Source organism: Pseudomyrmex gracilis, unplaced genomic scaffold, assembly GCF_002006095.1.
Source record: "Pseudomyrmex gracilis isolate BER0280 unplaced genomic scaffold, ASM200609v1 scaffold_45, whole genome shotgun sequence".
NCBI classification, from domain to species: domain Eukaryota; kingdom Metazoa; phylum Arthropoda; class Insecta; order Hymenoptera; family Formicidae; genus Pseudomyrmex; species Pseudomyrmex gracilis.
Genome location: NW_018020629.1, coordinates 569,065 through 587,706, shown reverse-complemented (window position 1 = coordinate 587,706; position 18,642 = coordinate 569,065).

Sequence of the window (18,642 nt, the reverse complement as noted above, 5' to 3'; positions counted from 1 at the left end):
TTATCGTTGATCCCACACAATGTGCAAAGCGCGCTTGCTAATCATTTCTATATATAATTGCATTATATATACATATATATATATATATATACATATATATACATATATATATATATATATATACGACGTATCATTAAACTGGATGTGTGTGGAGTGTGACACAAAGACGCGCGATTTTTAAGAGTCAAACTCGCATACCGTAAAAACTAACTCGGGCAATTCTCAACGAGCAATTTACAGCGCGCGACATTTCCACAGAGAGACACAAAGCAAAGAGGAGAACCGAAATTCAAATGAGGAGTGCTATGACCGAACTACACAAACGGCCTCTATAACTATATACGAAACAATTGAATTTACTCTCATCCGTTGCAACGTGACGAGAGCGAACGTTGAGTTCCCGTTGAGAGGGAACGTTGACGAAGCTCTCTCTCTCTCTCGCGAAATCGCGAACGCGCACTGTCACGGATAAAAGAGAGGGAAAGAGAGCGGAAAAAAAGAGAAGAAAGAATATAAGGGATGAAAAGTAACGGCGGCGACGAGACTCTCGGGCGCGCCGTTAAAGTGAAGATGGCATGGCGGACAGACTTACGAGTAACGTATACAACGTCGCGGCAAAGTCTAGCGACACACAAACGCGCGCGCGCGCGCACACACACACACGTGTGTGTCTTGGGACACGTTTCGTGCGAATAGACACCAGAAATTGCGACGAATCGACTTGGCGCGGAAATGAAAGAGAAACTTCGCTTTGCTTAGCGAACGAAGAGAAGCTGCGCGGCGATCCGATTAAAAATTAATTTCGCCACCCCCTTTTGTGCGCGGTTGACCAAAAAAAAACAAAAAAAACAAAAAAAATTCCCAGCGCGACAGAAGATTAATTGAAGTTCTCTTGCGATGGAGAATTTTTTGGATCGCAAAATTTTGTATTTTTCAAAAAACGTTTCAGAGTAGTCCATTGATCAAAATTTATGGAAAAATATTCATATCGTGACCTATTCAATCGATTGGCTCGAACATGCGACGATTATTGCACTTTTTTGGGGTTTTTTTTTTTTCAACATATAGTTCGATAACATCGATATTACAATTTAACTTGTTCGCGATGTTGCGACTTTGCTACACAACGCGAACAACGTCACACAGAACGACATCGCTCGTAACGATGAAACTCGACAGTTAAAAAGTTAAGAAACTGCTGTCGGGTCAAGTATCCGAGGACGAGTTTATGGCACGTCCGTCCGACAAAAATGCCGACGAGCTTTAACGCGAGATTTAACGCGAGTGTGGTGAAGAAAACTCCTGGAGCCTCTTCGCAAAAAAGAGAGAACGTTAAACAAGTTCCCCGAGCTCACTTTCTTCAAACTCCACGGGATTCTTCTTCTTACCTCCGTTTAATGCGACGTCGATCTAATTTCGCAACGACTTCGGACGGTTCGCAAACGATGGCCAGAGTCGTGCGGGTTTTTTCCTCGGAACGATTTTCCGAGTTTAAAAACAGCACACTTTCGACCAGTGTGGAAAAGCGTTTAACGCGAGACACGAAAAAATTCGCAAAAGAAATGATCAATCGATACAATCCTATATAAACAAATCCATTTGGACCGCGAAGTGCGCGTTTTAATATTGAATATCGCATCTATTATTGCTTCTTTTCCGCGTTGCCGATTGGTTGGTTGGTTGATCGAATCGAGTCGAGATCGAATCAAATCGGTAAAATTGAGAGAGTAAATAATAACAGAAAAGCGATTTTGACAGTTCGTCGTATACGTGGAAAACATTAAAAACGTGACTGAAGTAAAGTCACGTGACAAGAAAGAGTAGAAAAACAACACGTGACTAAAGAAACGTGATTGTAATTTATATTATATATAACATTAAATAATATATATTATATACATATAATTTATTATATACTTATAATATTATACTTTCTATTGTATTATATGTATTATATATATACTACAGTAAAGTCATTGACCTCGGCTGCGCGGCCTTGGCGGGGTCACTGACCTCGGCCGCGCGGCCTTGACGGGGCACTGACCTCGGCCGCGCGGCCTTGGTGGGGGGAGGTCACTGACCGCGGGCGCGCGACCTTGGCGGGGTTACTGACCGCAGTCGTGCGACCGCGGCGAGGTCACTGACTTTAGTCACGTGATTACGATATATATATATATATACATGTGTGTGTGTGTGTGTGTGTGTGTATTATATATGAATATAGAATATCATATAAAATATATATAATATTCTCTTTTTTTACTCTCTCCCTCGGTCACGTAACTTCAGTCATATGGTGTTTATCCTCCCTGTCACTTGACTTTAATCACACTTTCCATTCTTCCCTTTTTCTTTTATTTTTCGTTTGATTTTCTTGCGTTATTTCTGACATCTCTCATATGTACATTATGTGTATTATATTATTTGTAAGACGTATATACTAGCTGTTGTCGAGATGACAGGTTGTGTTCACTGACATTACACGTAAAAATAAAAACAATAGCGTGCGCCTGTGTTGTACTAGTTGGTTACATAATTTAATTCACTTTAATTCACTTTCTTAAAAAAAAAAATGTACTAGTTGCAAATTCTCGTGTCATTAAGTGGAAATCGATATCAAATAAAAGTCAATGCGCTTTAGAAAATAAAGTTAAATGAAGAAGAACGTTAAATATAATTAGCGGATGCTTTTCCGTCTGATTGATTATTTAAATGACGCGGTGGATAAAAAGCGGGACAAGGAGAGATGAGAAGACAGAGAGAAAGAGAAAAAGCAGAATAAACGGAGAGAAAACACGGAGAGAAATGATTTTTATTTTTCTTTTTTTTTACCGTGACGCGCGAAAGAAATAAACGTGTCGGAAATTTCGTGTGCGCGCTATTTATTCGGTAATAAGTGCGAATAGTTCCTGGTCGACTAGTAATTTGCACGCATATCGAGAGTCTCTCTCTTTCGTAATTCCCGTTGCTGAGGAAAAAAAAACATGACCCACGGGCGTCCGATTTGTAGCTCGCCGCGGTTATACGCGAAAAGCCGACGCGCTCGTGAAAAGCACAGGAGATTACTTACGGTGAATAGAGATTACCCTCGCCTTTGATCATCAGCGCGGGATCAGCTTTCAGATTTAAATGCACGTTTTCCATATCGGGAAAAAATGTTCGGGATGTTAATTATACTTGTCGGTTTTTTTTTTGTGAAGCTTTTGAATCAAATCTTTGACAATAGCTCGTTTCATATTCGTAGAAAATAATTTATCTATTTTATTCAGACTACAAAAAAATTAAGATGGAACGTTCAAAGTTTTGTTTAATTATAAAGTTAATTATTTACGGAAAACATTTATACACTTTGTTTTATTTTTTCTATTCGGCAGTGTAAACAAATTTCACGACACTTTCATAATTTGTATAAATTATCAGTGCGTAGAGAGATAGATCTTTTTACGGAGAGAAAACGAAAAAGAAGAGAAACAATTAATTTACTCGTCGTTGTAAAAACAACGAGAGAGAGAGAGAGAGGGAGAGAGAGACACAGCTCCCCATTTTCCAGTCGGAGAGAAGTTCGACAAATGCTTCGCGATAGAAGAGGAATCCCATCGTATAATGGACAGAAGAACGGAATAAATACACCGCTCGGCGATGTGATCGAAGCGTAATTAAAATCTAATGGTTTACCGAGAACTTTCAACTCTTCGGCGGAATGAATTGCCGCCGAACACGCGACGCGATTCATCACTCTACTCTCTCGCGGCGTATTACCGAATTAAACATATCTCATCGCGCTGTCAGCAGATTCCGTAATAAAGCGAAGCATCGCGATCGATCCGATCGCGTATCTGTGCGCGCCAATATTTTTTATACAAACTCGCGTTATAGTTTCAACGGCAAAATTAAATTTCTTTCTCACCAAAGAACAAACTCTCTTAAAAACATTGTTGAGAGCGTTTCTCTCTTTGTAAAATTGTATATATGCGCACGTTTGATGAGAAAAAAAATGCACATTGTTGTCCTTAACGTGTCCCTAGCGAAAAGAAAGATACGTCTCCAAGATTTTTTTTGACTTTACATCGGAAACTTGAGAAAAAAAGGCAATATTATGACTGAAACAACAATTTGTTCGTCGCAGTGTGACTTTTGGTCAAAAAGTAATATTTTATAAAAAAAAAAAAAAAAATGAAACATTCAGAAATGCTCTCGGCAGCCAAGTATTTGCCCCGTCCCTAATCTCTTGCTGAAGACGAACATGCACACGGGTGTGACTCACCTCGAATGCAGAGCGCAGCCGCGCTGCACCGCGATGTAACTCGATGCTGGTGGTGGCGGTGGTGGTGGTGCGAGATACGTCGACGGTGATAGTGGTGGTTCATGTCGATGCTGCGGGTGGTTGTGATGATGATTATGGGAATGACTCAGAGAACCTCGCAGACTTCCTGGTAGATGGCGATGCGGCGTCGAGTGCTCGCTGAAACATCAACGGGGGAAAAGGACCGTTAGGGGAAGAATCGATAAGACGTGTCAGGATTTTCTTATCCCATCGGGTATAGAGAGAGGGATAGAGAACCAGCGCGCAGGTGGATTCTCATATCAAGGGTCGATCAGTGCAGTAGGTAGGTAAGGTGTCCGCAGTCGGTAACAACCGACATAGGATAAGACCAAACTCGAATAATGTGCGACTTTTCAAAAATGCGACAAAATAATCAAGTACTTTGTATGAATTATTTTAGTTTTTTTTTTTGTGTAAAACTTTAATACTTTATATCCGTAAAATATGAAATTGTAATGTTGGTGTCTCTTTCTTGATAGAAGCAAAAAATGGTTTTTGTCGGAGTTTAACAAGTTACGTTACACGTGCGATAAAAGATATCGCGAATATTTTGAGATACAGAACAATGTATATAAGAGAGTCGAGTTTTCCTTCCTGTAATAAAGTTCCTACAACAGCGCGGAATAAAACTAGTCCTTTACAAGTCTCTCGCAGTGTGTTCTACGTGAGTTTTACTACGTGATAGTAGTTCGAAAACTTTCCGCTCTCTCGAAATCGATGTATCTCAAATCGACCTCTCTATGTAAGGTTTCTCTTCTCCCTTTTTCGATATTGCAACATTTTCCCGTTACATTCTTTCTTTTCTCTCATAAATCGTGCACACAAAGAGATGTAACATCATTTCCAATAATCGATATCAAATCAAATTTATATCTCGAATATATATTTATTCGGCAATATTATATTTTCCACGTATCTTCTCCGCATATAGATATTCGATACTTGTCAGTTACCGACCAATACGAGATACGAAAATTTTATCAATAAATCCTTCAAAGATAAGAGAAGCGTCATTACGCGTGTGCATTAATGACAAATAGATCTGTGAGAAAGAAAATCATCTTTTTTTTTGTTAAAGTTAAGTCTTTGCTGTGTAATTGTTTTTTCTTCTTTTACAAAATAAACCGCAGCGCACAAATTGTCTTCTTTTCAATGCGCTTTTCATTACGGATTTTTTACGACTCGATTTGTTTTCACACCTGCGGATAATTGCACGCAGGACGCTCGTTACATCCGGTCACGGGACACCGTCGCACCTGGGTTCTCTCTCTCCCCCTTTACCAGAAATTACCACTGGGTTTGTATTGTATTCAACAATGCATCTCGTTCCGGACACTTTGCTATTTGTTCGAGAATATTCTCGTGCGCGTGTTTTAATTCCCGTTTACATCGGCTTTCTATAATTAGGGGATTAATTCAGTCGGATTGCTCGGTAAAAACAAAATAAAAAAAACGTAAATCTGACACAATTATAACGACACGAACGAAACATTTCGCAAGACCGATTATTTGATTCGCGTCTTTCATTTAATGCAATCGATATTTTAATTCATAGACAGTAGCTCGCGCGTGAAACAAAAGCGAAGATAAAATTAATCTTACAAGCGTAACGTAAGTTACGTTTAAAATTAAGTGACATTTCACAAGTCGGACGCGATCTTATCGCAGCGGCTTGTGTAAATTCGAACGTGAGACCGGAAACGTGTCGAAAGAAGGGACAGACACTCTTTACAAAATAGGCCTATCTACCAAACGACTAATATCACCCTCATTTGTCGTTATCATTTTCTCAGCTGATAAAAAAAAAAAAAAAAAAAAAAAAGGGCAAGAGAAGGAGAAAACGCGCAGCTTGCGCGAGCGAACAAACAAGTTTTTTTTTCAGGATTTACTGACTCGTCTCGACTCGACGAGTCAGTAGTTTTATTCGTCTAACGAAGCTCTAAAAAAAAAACTCTCCCCGCGAGAGTTCGGATCTCGAACTGTGCCGAACGAGTTCCGATGAGGTTTTAATAACCGATAATTAATTATTCCGCGAAACTCTTCGATCGTGAACGTATCATCGGCGCACTACGCAAGCAGCGAGAAACGCCAGTAAATAAAGAGGGAGAAAGAAAGAGAAAGAAAGAAAGAAACAGGGAGGGAGATGGCATTTTAGAGGGATGAATAGCGCGATACTTGCGCGAAATGAAGACGGAAACTCTGACGCGCGTTTCGCGAGAGTAATTAGACGACGAGTCTATTATTATATAAAAGATCCGCGCGTGTAACAGCGAATTGTCGGGTAATTAGGTGAATAAACGTAACGTGCATGTACACGCGACTGTAATAAACTGTCGGCGCGCGCGCGCGCGCGGCATCAAGTTTTCTTTGTTCTAAATTCAGTGTTAAAAGCAAAAACACATACACATATACACACATACACAAATCCAAACACAAAGGTACACACAATTCGCCGCGCAAATATTTGCACAGAGAGCGCAAACTTGTAGAGATATGTTTTCAAAATCAAGCGCACGGATGGAAATTGCGCATGTAAATGCAGATCCTTAATTCGAATTGTTTTTCCGTGAGAGATAACAATCCTACATCGAGTTTTATTTCTTTTATCACAATGCATAATTTGCCAAACTTGTTTTTTTTTTTTTTCGATCGCAGCGGAGTCCGCGAATGTATATGCGTACTCGTCGGCACCGGTAATTTTCGAACTTGTATCCCTAGGAGTTCGCTGCTCCTCGGACGCGAATTGTTCGTAAAAAGATCAAGAAAAGTTTAAACACATCAGAGAGAAAATCCGCTGCGTTCGAATTAACTGCGGGAGCGGACACGCGGGGCTTAAAAAAAATGCGGATCTTTAAACCCGCCGCGAAACATCGCGGGGTGCTCGCGACGTAATTCAGGATCTGGTGACAGAGTTACTTACGCGCGACAAGTCGGTTTTCCTCGCGCGAAATGTTTAACGAGAAGTCGGGAAGAAAACAACGCGGGCGCGCGGAGATTCGCGTTAACGGCGAGCGATTCTCGCCGCCCGCGAATCTCGAGCGCGAATCTCGGACAATGAGAGTTACGCGCGCTAAGGAAGAAGGGTAAACGTACGTGAGCCCCGGAGAGACAAGAGGGAAAATTGTGAACTCTGTTTGCGCTCGTGATAAATGTTTCAAAGAGTGACGGCAAAAGACGCGCTTTTGTTCCCGCGTCTCGAACTTTGTATTTTACGGCCGAAAAATTACAACACGCGCGCGTTCCCTGCAGACGTCGTAAAAAAAAAAAAAAAAAAACCAACAACAGCGACGTAAAACGAGGAGCACGCCAAACTCAAAAAGACGGAGAGGAGTACTGCGGTAACTGATTTTTATCCTTCTTTTGTGGCGGTTGCGCAGTCATACGTATAAAAAGAAACAAATGTAGCGCGTCAAGTCGCGATGCGCCTCGCAGAGAGAAAGAGAGATGAGAGATTGGATTTTTTCGAAGGCTTTTCACACGCGCGAATTAAATGTCACTTTTAATTTCGCTTCAAACCGCGGTCTAATTAAAGAAGCTGACGGTTCCTCGCTATTTATCGTTTTCAATACAAGAAGCGCACCGTGTGATACAACACATCCTTCACTATAACGTTCCGAAATATCGCGCAAACATTTATTAAGATTCGAGAAATGAAACTTTTAAACTTCTCGTGCAAATTAATTATTAAATTTTTTTACACAAAAATATCTACGTATGTATAGGAGAACGCGCGCATGTGTGTGATTGTATGTATTTTTGTTTTTTTTTGGGGGGGGGGGAAAGAAAAGATCGATTTGGTTCTTGACGAAAGAGCCTGTCAAAACGTCGCGGTGAAACTTTGGGAAACAGCAAATTGTTTGCTTCCGATACTCTGCGGTGTAATCTTGACTTTTGTAAGAAAAGAGCACACATGTGTGTTGTATTGTTGGGTCGCGTGAAAGGATCGAGACACGTTTTCCTCTTACGACCGACAAGTCCTCTAGCGTCTGTAAAATTTCCGACTTCTGGCGGCGACGCAAATACTTCCCGATCCTTGGGGGCTCGTAAGAAAACCTCCGATATAATAGCTTCCAGTGCAGGTCTTTTCTACTTTTCTGAATAATTGATCTCTTTTTTTTTTTTGTAGAATTTTACACGTCATTGTAAACTTTAAGTAGGATTCAGGGTCGTGAGAAAACGTCGACGGAAAAATCCTCTTTATGGGAGTTCAAACAATTATTATCTTTCCCGATGTAAAATATGCGAAACGTAGTTTTGCCGTCGCACACCTTCAGACTCGCTTCATTGTTTCTCGCTGACAAACAATATGGTTCGCGCCGTTAACAAACTCTCGCGCGTTTTTTTTTTATACTAAATATTACTTTAATGAAAAAAACAAAAAATCGCAAAAGTCAACTTGTTCGAGTCGATCGCGCGGACCGCACGTGGAAAAAACGGAGCTGAAGGAAAATTATGATAATCGGGAAGCTACGACGACGACGACGACGGGGCGAGGTCGATGCGGACATTGCCTTCGACGCGCGTGCAGGCAGATGCTGCTTGACTGGAAATTACTGTCCTTACTAAGAGTCGGCCAAGAACGTTGCCCTATATAACAGGTCTTTCCGATGTTTCAACGACGTCGAAACGACACGTGGCAAGGAACAATCGTCAGATTGGACGCGACCTTTTTCTTCGCGTCCAATCTGACACAATTGCGTAACTGTGATTTATAGAAATTCGATAAAAAACTTTTATCTATAAAAAGCTTATCTCTTGCGACGGTTATCGCGATTAGATAGACAGATAAAGAGATAATGTCATTCCCGTTTCGTGTTATCGCGCAATTTTTGGTGTGACAAGATGCGACTTAATATAATCCTTATATATAATCCTTTTTCTCTTTACGCGAGAAAAACACATCGCGCGTCGCAAAGGAGACGAGAGAACTCGTCGTCTCTCTATAAATAGGAGATACATATCGAAGGATGCGCGCGGAAGCAATTCGTCGCGGTGTCACCCGGGGGGGTTTCGTTGCGCGAACGCACATGTGTTTTCGAGAAACCTCGCTAAAAACGTAGGCGCCAATTTTAGACAAGGAGAGACGCGTACAACATCGTCTATACTTGACCTTAATGGCGTCGTTCCAATGCGCCATCATCTCGCCGGTGGTCCTGCAAGACGTGCATTTTTTTTTGTCTCACCTCCTCTCTCGTCGCGCTCGTATTTTTAATTCAACTCTCCCGGCGCGTTCGCTTTCGAACTTTCGTGAGAGAAAAACGCGCACCGTGTGAATCTCGCGATTTCTCGAGATGTCGCGTCGAAGATTTAAAAATCCTCAAAACCCCATGACATTGATTCCGACTGAAAGTGCGACAATGACCTTCGTGTTTGTCATTTTTTTTTTTTTTTTTGTTTTACGCTGTGGCGTGTTGATACAGATTTAGCGCCGGAGGGGCGTATCGATGATCGGAATCTCGATATCTGCACTCGCCGCCGCCCATTAAAGCCAATAATACCAAATCGAGATACTCCAAACCATGACTGGAATTCGCTCTATTGCCGCGGAACGTCCGTCGTGCGGAATTCTCGCGCGGAAGTAGCACCAGACACGTTGGAATTTGTATTACAAACGTTTGGAATGAAAAATTCTTTTCAAAGCGCATGCATGCGCGCGCGCGCGCGCACGTTTTCTCTTTGTTGCGTTCTCGACTCGTGCATGCGTCTTCCGCGAATATCGAGACAGAGAATTCCGACCCCGTAATTTCCAACCAAGCTAGGAAATCTTTTATGTTAATGTGGCGTTAATGTTTTCTCGCTCGCGCGCGTGTAAGAAGCGTACACGCACGGTGCGTGCGAAGCGCGCGTAAACCGATTGTTGAGCCGCAATAATGAATAATCCTCCGTCGCAACGCGCGAAATTATTTTCGTTGCAATAATTATCTCTCTTGCGCGCGACGGGGGTTTGTTTTCGACATAATTCACGCGACGCGGGACACATAAGTCCGCGTTAATCCGATGAAATTAAATATTTCGAAATTACGCGACTTCGCAAAACCAAAACGCGTTCCGTTGTATGTTTTTGCATCAAAAATCAAAGCGCGGCGGCGCGTACGATTTTTGTATAATATTGTTGCGAAATAAACGTCTGATCCATCTATAGTCAATAAAAATAAAAGGAAAATCACTTTTATACAATATAAAAACATTTTGGGCGCTGTTATTTTTTTTTCATACAATTTAAAAAAAAGAGACCGGATTTTGCTCCTGATTGGCGCAACTGCTCGCTTCGATCGATGAACACATTTTGCGTTTGTTCGCAAGTATTTAATCTCCTCGCTTTCTCGGAAAAAAAGGCTTCACCCCGCGGTCGCCGCAACCGAGCGGATCGAACGAATCCGTACGAGTGCGCCGAGCGAAATACCTGGGTACGTTGTTGCTCTTGAAGCTGACCATTACTTCGCTCCTCGGCTATCACGGTGGTCGCTGGAGCCAGACACTAAAAGTGCATTTATATTCGAGCGCACAAACACCACACACACACATACACACAAACGCGCGCAAGGACGAGTCTACCGGAAGGCGCCGGATGAAAAAAAAGAAACGCGTACGGAGTCACGTGCACGTAAACGCTCGGAGCGAACAACACGCATCCTCTCGGACCCGTGTTTCCGGGTAGACTGACGAGCAGCCACGCTTCGTGGCCGCCTTGCCCCCACCCCTTGTGTCTCACCGATCCCCTCTGCCGATCTCTTCTTTAAACTGCCGCCGCCGACGCCGCCGCCGACGCCGCCGCCGCCGCCGNNNNCGCCGCCGCCGCCGCCGCTGTTACCGACAAGAGCATATTGTGTATCCCCTCGCCGTTCCGCTTCTTGCAAGCGCATCGCCCCGTATTGATGAACCCTGGTTTCTAAAGGTTATCGTATACGAATTGAAGAATATACGACCGTACGCGAAACGTCTGGGTCAATGAGATGCATAAATCGATATTTATTGTTTGAGTTTAAACTAAATATAAAGTCTATTATTTATATATATATATAAGATTTGTCCACGTGTCACTAATAGATGTGTTATTAAATTAAAACCACTTATAAAGAGGATATCCTGTCTCTGTTGTTTAAACAGATATAAAAAATTACTTAACGTCGACTTTTAGATAACGAACGTGATCGATAAACTCGCTTGAGGACTGACAGAAAAAAAAAATTGTAAATAGCAAGCTGATATACACATATCTTTAATTTAAGAAACAAAACTGCGCCGTATTATATTTTTCCACGTATAAGTCCTGCTTGACATTTCGCGTTCTTGGGAAAGGGTGCACGTAGTGGTTTGTTAAAATTACTAAGGATAAATGTGAACAGAGAGAAAGAGAGAGAGAGAGAGAGAGAGAGAGAGAGAGAGAGAGAGAAAGAGATATCGTCCTCTCTGAAAAGGAAATTGTAGAACCGTCCCTGGCCGTCGCCGTAAACGCGTCCTTCCGTCGGTCTCACCGGTCGCCGCATCGCTTTGCCGTCTCTCTGCGGCGAGTATAATCTTTGTCCCGACTCCCTTAAACGTCACTTGCCAGTAGCGGATGTTCCAGCGCCCTATACGTGCGAATTCAATTGAATTTCTCGTCAAGCGATTACGGTCTCTGACATCGTGACAATCAATTTGTGTAACTATTTAATTTCTTTTCTTTTTTTTTTTTTCTTTTTTCCGTCGAGCCCGGAATTGGTTTTATTTTACTTCAAACTCTCTGTGACACTCCTTTCGTCTCTTTCGGCGATATTCTAGACGTATGTATATATATATATATATATATATATATATATATATATATACGTCGCAAATTTAGAACCAGATACATTACTGTCTCTAGCAGAAACCGGCGTGTCTCCGCCCTCTACCGTAAACGCAACCATCCGCCGTCCTCATAAGTGCATCATCATTTTGTAGCGTCTCGCGCATCATTCATACCGCAGCAGCTTTTCGGAAGCAAAGCGTTTACGGAACTCCTCCTTCCACCGGTATATATATACGCGCGAGTTACCTCCCGTCCTTTCTTTCATTGTACCCTTCCTGAATTCATCTCTAATGACACCGACGCACAACTCGCGCGTAAAGTGCAGCTTCACTTTGTCAGTGTATACGTGATCCATGTGTGTTTGATATACTTGTTTCAATTTTAAATAAAGTCGTTCTCATTTCAACGCAATACATATACAATGTGTGTAGATTAATATTTTTAATATTAATCTTGCTGTATACACAAATGCTCTCTTTCTCTCTCTCTCTCTCTCTCTCTCTCTCTCTTTCATAATTTCTAGAAATGATTACTACTCTTACTTAAAAGTTTACGCTGATTCATCAAACAGTTTTCCTTACAACACAGAAGAAAGATTAAAAAAAAAAAACAACTTTCTCGGAGTAACTTCAGTCGAAACTTTGCGAAAACTCTTTTATCATTCGCATCGATGAAAAAAAACAACAACAACGCGAAAAAACAAATTGCAAAGAGTAAATAGCGGAAGATAAGACCCCGAAATATTACGCGGATCTATGTGTCCGGAAGTGAAATTTCGTTTCGTTGTATTATTATGTCGCTGGTTTATATTCGCATAAGATACAAGAGAGAGAGAGTGAGAGAAAGAGAAAGAGAAACACGCTGGAAACGCGATCTAACGTGATTCCGCAGGGTGCGAAAAGGATGCGCCGCGTGGAGACCACCGACTGTATGCAAGAATGTCGTTATTTCGTGAGGATTTCGAGAAACATCGGTGTCCGCGTTTATATATTTGCCGCAGACTTCGCGTGAAATCTCTCGATTGAAACTTTCCCCGGTCACGTTGCCTTTCGGTTCGCGTTTCTCACGTTTCCTCCGATTGGGATCAGCTTTTCGGCGATACTCCTCAAAGGCGACGAAGTCAAAACTGTTAACCATCATTTCTCGTGTGTCTTCGATCTCGGCGCCGATCTCGTCGTGTCGCGAATAACGCGTCTAAGCCACACAAACGCGGATTCGGAGAAAGAGAGACAAAGAGAAAGAGAGAGAGATAGAGATAGAGATAGAGAACTACTTATGACTTATCGCGTAATCCGTATCTCTCATTAGAGAGCAGCCTTAGGCGGAAACCCCATTTGCGCGCGACTAGCGAAAATAATTCAATCGGCATTAACGTCCCGGTGATTCCTTTCATCCGGGATTTAGTTTCTCGTTTCATTCAATTCAAAAGTCGACAATACTGTGTATGTATGTGTATAAAAAAAAAAAAAAAAAAGTTATTCATTTTTATTCAGTGCAGATAGAAATACCAAAGTGTAATATCCACAAAACTACTGTAAAAACTTAAGTAATTTGTTTTTGGCTATATATTTGTATCTCAGCATGATTGAGAGAATGCTTTTCATCTTCTGAGTAAACGATAAGTAAAGTAAACAATAGTTTACGACACGCGTATAGAAAAAACGACCATATATACGACCCGTCACGAGAGATTTCGAGAAAAACAAGTGAGTAAGTAGGTTTCGGACACGAAGCAAGTTTCATCCTCTCTTCTCTTCTATTGTCGGAAACTTCGGGAAAAAAAGGATTCCCTATTCGAATCAAACGGTAACCTGCGTCCTTCCACCAGCCAGGTAAACTCGTTCGGGAAATTTGTCGGAAATTCACAAGCGTCGAATAATTTTCGGAGTCGGTGCGAAGCACGCGGGTTCATTCCTCGTCGCCGCAGCTACGAATTCTGTCACGTTCGGGTTTTCGTTCTCTCGGCCCGTCGCCTCTGTCCGTCATTAATCCGGCTTTTGTACTCGCACAGGCATTACCGCACAGGCGCCATCGGGGGGGACACCATTGACAGCGAGGAGAGATCGACACGTTGGTGCGCGTTCGTTCACCAACCGAAATGAAATTACGAACGTTCCCCGCGGTCGACGCGCCGCAAGTCGCTCGCAAAATGGCAATCTGTGCGATTTGGTCGCGTAAAAGGAAACCGAGTTTCCCGTGACTCGTGGGACAGGAAATTGTCAGATTCAGGTGCGCACATCGCGACGTTACGTTATTATATACGTTTCTATTTTGTTTGGTTTTTCTTTATTTTTTCATCGTTTTTTTTTTTTTCAATTTTCGCGTTTCCGGAAAACTTCGCTTCGAAGTTTATGAACGATATTGCGTCGAAACGAACAATCCGACTCCGAGCGCGTTACTTAACGATATTTACGACGACAATAAACAGTGTAAGTAAAGAGAATTAAGTTACACAACGCATCGATCGTGTCTTTTTCTCGCGTTTTTTCTCCGCGCAATAACACTCGATATTCTTCTCACGCGCGTGATTGTACATGTAGCTCAAAGCGCGCGCGCAAGAGAGAGAGAGAGAGACAATATAAGATGCATTATTCCGTTCTCGTATTGCATTCTTATATGCTCTCGTTTGTTCAAATATTGGCCGGCTTTATTATCGCAAACGGTCGGAGGGAGATCGGCCGGTGCGCGCCATTCAAATAATTTCTTGAGAAAATATTGAAGCTCCGAGGCGAAGAGCGCGTACTCATTCAACACAACGTAAAGACGCGCGCGCGAAAGTGCGCTCGGAATTACAATGAGAACCGCTGGGAGATCGAACGGGGGAAAACTTGCGGACCGCGTGACGACACGATCCCAAGGGATCGTCGCGAGAATTGCATAAGGGCGCGCGAAACTACGCGCAAGAGAGAGAATGACAGTTCGGCACACGCGCCACAAACTTCCAAAGTGTTTCGCCTCCGGTCAGTCTCGCCGTTGTTGCTCCGAGTCTTCCAATTTTCAGCGCAAATTTTCGGTTACGTAAAGTACGATCGCGGTTTCTTTCGAAGTGACCGCGGTATAAATTTTCACTTTGTCGTACTCATCGTCTGGACGTTGTGTGTGTGTGTGTGGGGGAAGAAACACACAAGCGCTCACAAGTTTTAAGACACCGTAAAATAACCCGCATTAAAGTAGCGTAAGCCAAAGGACATAAATAGGGAGGAAAACGGGAGTAAAAAAGTTTCTTCTTCCGAGAAAGAAGTTTTTTTGGAGAAAAAGAGAATTCGGATTCATTAAATGTTCGATGAAGCAATTTATAATACTCTGGGTCTAATTATGAAACATGTATAATTGTCAAGTGTGTTTTATTTCAATGACCTAATATATGGCAGCTTCGGTTTCAAGCTTCTGTGAGACGCGAACGACGTTAATTATAAACAGAAATGTAGAGAAAGGCCTTTAGGAGCGGTTGTTGTTGTTTGTGTAGTTTATGGTAAAGTTAAATACAAAACAGTAGACGGCTGTGGTCATTGTCTCTTACATCCGTCATGAGTGTTACACACAATCCTCATTTAATTTGTCTTTGAAAAGACCGAAATCCACGGTCGAAACGCTTACTCTATTTTTGTATTTAAACTTACAAATCAACTACACAAACAAACACAACAACAACTGTGTCCGTTCCCAACGGTCTTTTTCTACATTTTCTGTTTATCAAAATTTCAGTGCCATCTCTCACATCTTATTCGTTAATTATTTTCTCAGACGGTTTTCTCTTGATTTTAGCGCAAAAAAATCGACCATTTTATCGCATCTATCAACAAGACGACGAAGAGTCGATCGAGTCCTATTTTCGGTTTATTCTATTTACACATGCGCATTAAGCGAGCAATTTTCGAAGCGTCTGCAAAGCCCGTTAAGTATTTCCCGAGCATGCGGTCTTTTAATAATTGATGGAATAATTGATGAGCGCGCAAACGCGAATTTCCACGGCGTTAAGCCATCCGTATTGTGCAGACAAGAGAGCGCCGTGGACTGAGAACGGCAATCTCCTCGCACACAAGCAGGGGAATGAAACTTAACTCCGCGGTATCATTAAGTCACCGTTCCGCGGGGTTCCTAAGAGGCTTAGGACAAACATAAAAGCGACGCCGCCGTTGCCGCGCGCCACGATGACGGTTAACGAGATTTCTGAAAACAGACATTTATGCGAGCGCTTTGCAGAGAAAGAAAGGGAGAGAGGGAGAGAGACATCTCTCGCGTACAAGCGAAATTTAGCGCTGTCGGTCGAGTAAACGCGCCGGCGGTGTCCAACAATAAACGTCTCAGGTGCGTCGAAGTTATAATCGTCTCTCGACAATAAAATCCGCCAAACCAACTTCGCAGACTCGCGCGCTCATTGAATTTACGGACTTCGCTGCGTAATATCGCGGATCGAAGCAATATTCGCTTCATCACACTCGCAGACGTTGTTCAACGAGGGCAATTGTTAGTTAGGCCAAAGTTCGACAAACATTTCACGCGAATATTATATATTACGCTCTTATATAAATAATAATACTTTACGCTCGCCGCGTAATTTAATGATAACATATATATATATATATATATACGGGCGCTCGTAAATTCTCACGGTACGGTTGAAAAGCATAAAAGACCGCGGCGCTTTTTAACAAGTTTTTCGCGAACGGCGATCCTCCTCTTTTTTCTTTTTTGCCACACGTATATAGGTGTATAATAACGGGACAGTCGGTTTACGAAAGAAATTTGAATGTTGTTCGCGCGGTTTTTCGCGCGACGCGAACAAAGACTCCGGGAGTCGCGGCCAGTTGGGGCCTGAATGGAAAGAGAAAGAGAAACAATTCGTACAATTGTTGAAATTTATGAGTCGCGTAAATGTGTAGAGAATTAAAGTTGCTGCCACTCCGCCGCCAGTTGCGAAGAGTGCTCGTTATGATTTTACCTCTTTTAAGTAAGACACGTTAATTAACCGCGGACGAGTTTCCACCGCGCGAGTTTCTCTTACCTAGAGGGTAAGAGACACCCATCGCGAAACTTTGAACAGGAGCGGAATCGCGAAGAGAGGAGAACTGAAAAAAAAAGTCAAAAAAACCGGTGTGGTGATAAAAGAAGAATCTTACAAAGTTACCGTCCTCCCGGTTCCGTGTTGTGTTGGCCTTACAACGTCGTAATACCTGCTCTTATCTTGCCGACGACGTGGAAAAGAGAGAGAGAGAGAGAGAAAGAGAGAGAAAGAAAAGAGTCTTCTTCTGCAGCGCGCCGAATTCTGCTCGGATTACATGGGACTACGTGGGAACCGGCGCACACGAACATGCGAGTAAATCTCGGCACTTTGTTACAGAACACTTGCTTCATTTCTGAATATACGGCTTAAATGTTGGTCGATTCCGCTCGCAACTTTACAGTTTCCTCGCTTTACGTCGGGGCAAACATCTCTTTCTCTCTTTCTCTCCCTTCTGTCTTGGCGAGAGAAGACTAGTTCCAGACTAGCTACTTCGCGTTTCCTTATTTACGAATTTCTCGATCTTTCATTTTATTGCCTCCCTTTACGCGAATCCCCAGCGAGATTTAACAGCGCGTAACAAATATATTTTGCAATATTAATTGTTTATTAATATAAGATCTTTTTGAAATTTCTCTTTTTATCAAAGTGTAAAATACTAGTAATTTGCAGATATTCGCGCACTTTTAAACAATCTTCTCTTTCTCTCTCACTCCCTCTCTCTCTCTCTCTGTCTCTCTTTGAAAGATACTTCTCTCGTATTTTTCGTTCCAATTTCCCGAAACGTTTCCGTGCGCCCGTATTTATTTGCGGAAGTTCGGCAAGCGTAACGACACCGAGTGCGGCAAAGTGCATAGCGCGCGCGAGGGTGAAAGGCAAACGAGACTCTCGCAATTTTTCTCTCTCGCTCTCTGTTCGAAATCCGGAAGAGAAAAAAAAAACAAACCGGAAAGAAAGAAAAGTATGACCGTGGCCGGAAAACGGGGGGAGGACCACGCCACATCCGTTCGACCTGCGAAGTCTCTCGCGACACACAAAAGCTGCGAGAGAAACTTGATTCTCCCGCGCGCGGAAAACTACCCCCGTTTAAAATTTTTCCGAACGGCAAAGATCGGCGTAACTTTTCCCTTACGTGCGCGTATCACGGCGCCGTGTAAAAAAAGGTGGATTTATTCCCGACTGCGAGAAGAGATAGATAGAGAGAGAGAGAGAGAGAGAAAGAGAGAGAAAAAGAAAAGGTCGCGCGCAAGGATGCAGAAGAAACGGATCTCGAGATATTGCTCATCAATAATTTATTGCACCGCGCGAACCAGCAACGACCTATGCACAAACGAGATATACGTGACGCATGAACGAGAAAATACAAAAATATTTCACTCGTCGTAATAAATAAAAGAAAAATGAAAACGGCGACTATAAACGCGATAAATTTCTCGAAGAAAAAATTCTAAGCGTGTTTGTGCGACCTCGAGAAAGAATGTGTTCTCGCGCGTGTTTTTATACAAATTGTTACGTTGTCGTGTGTGCGCTCTCATTGGAACAAGA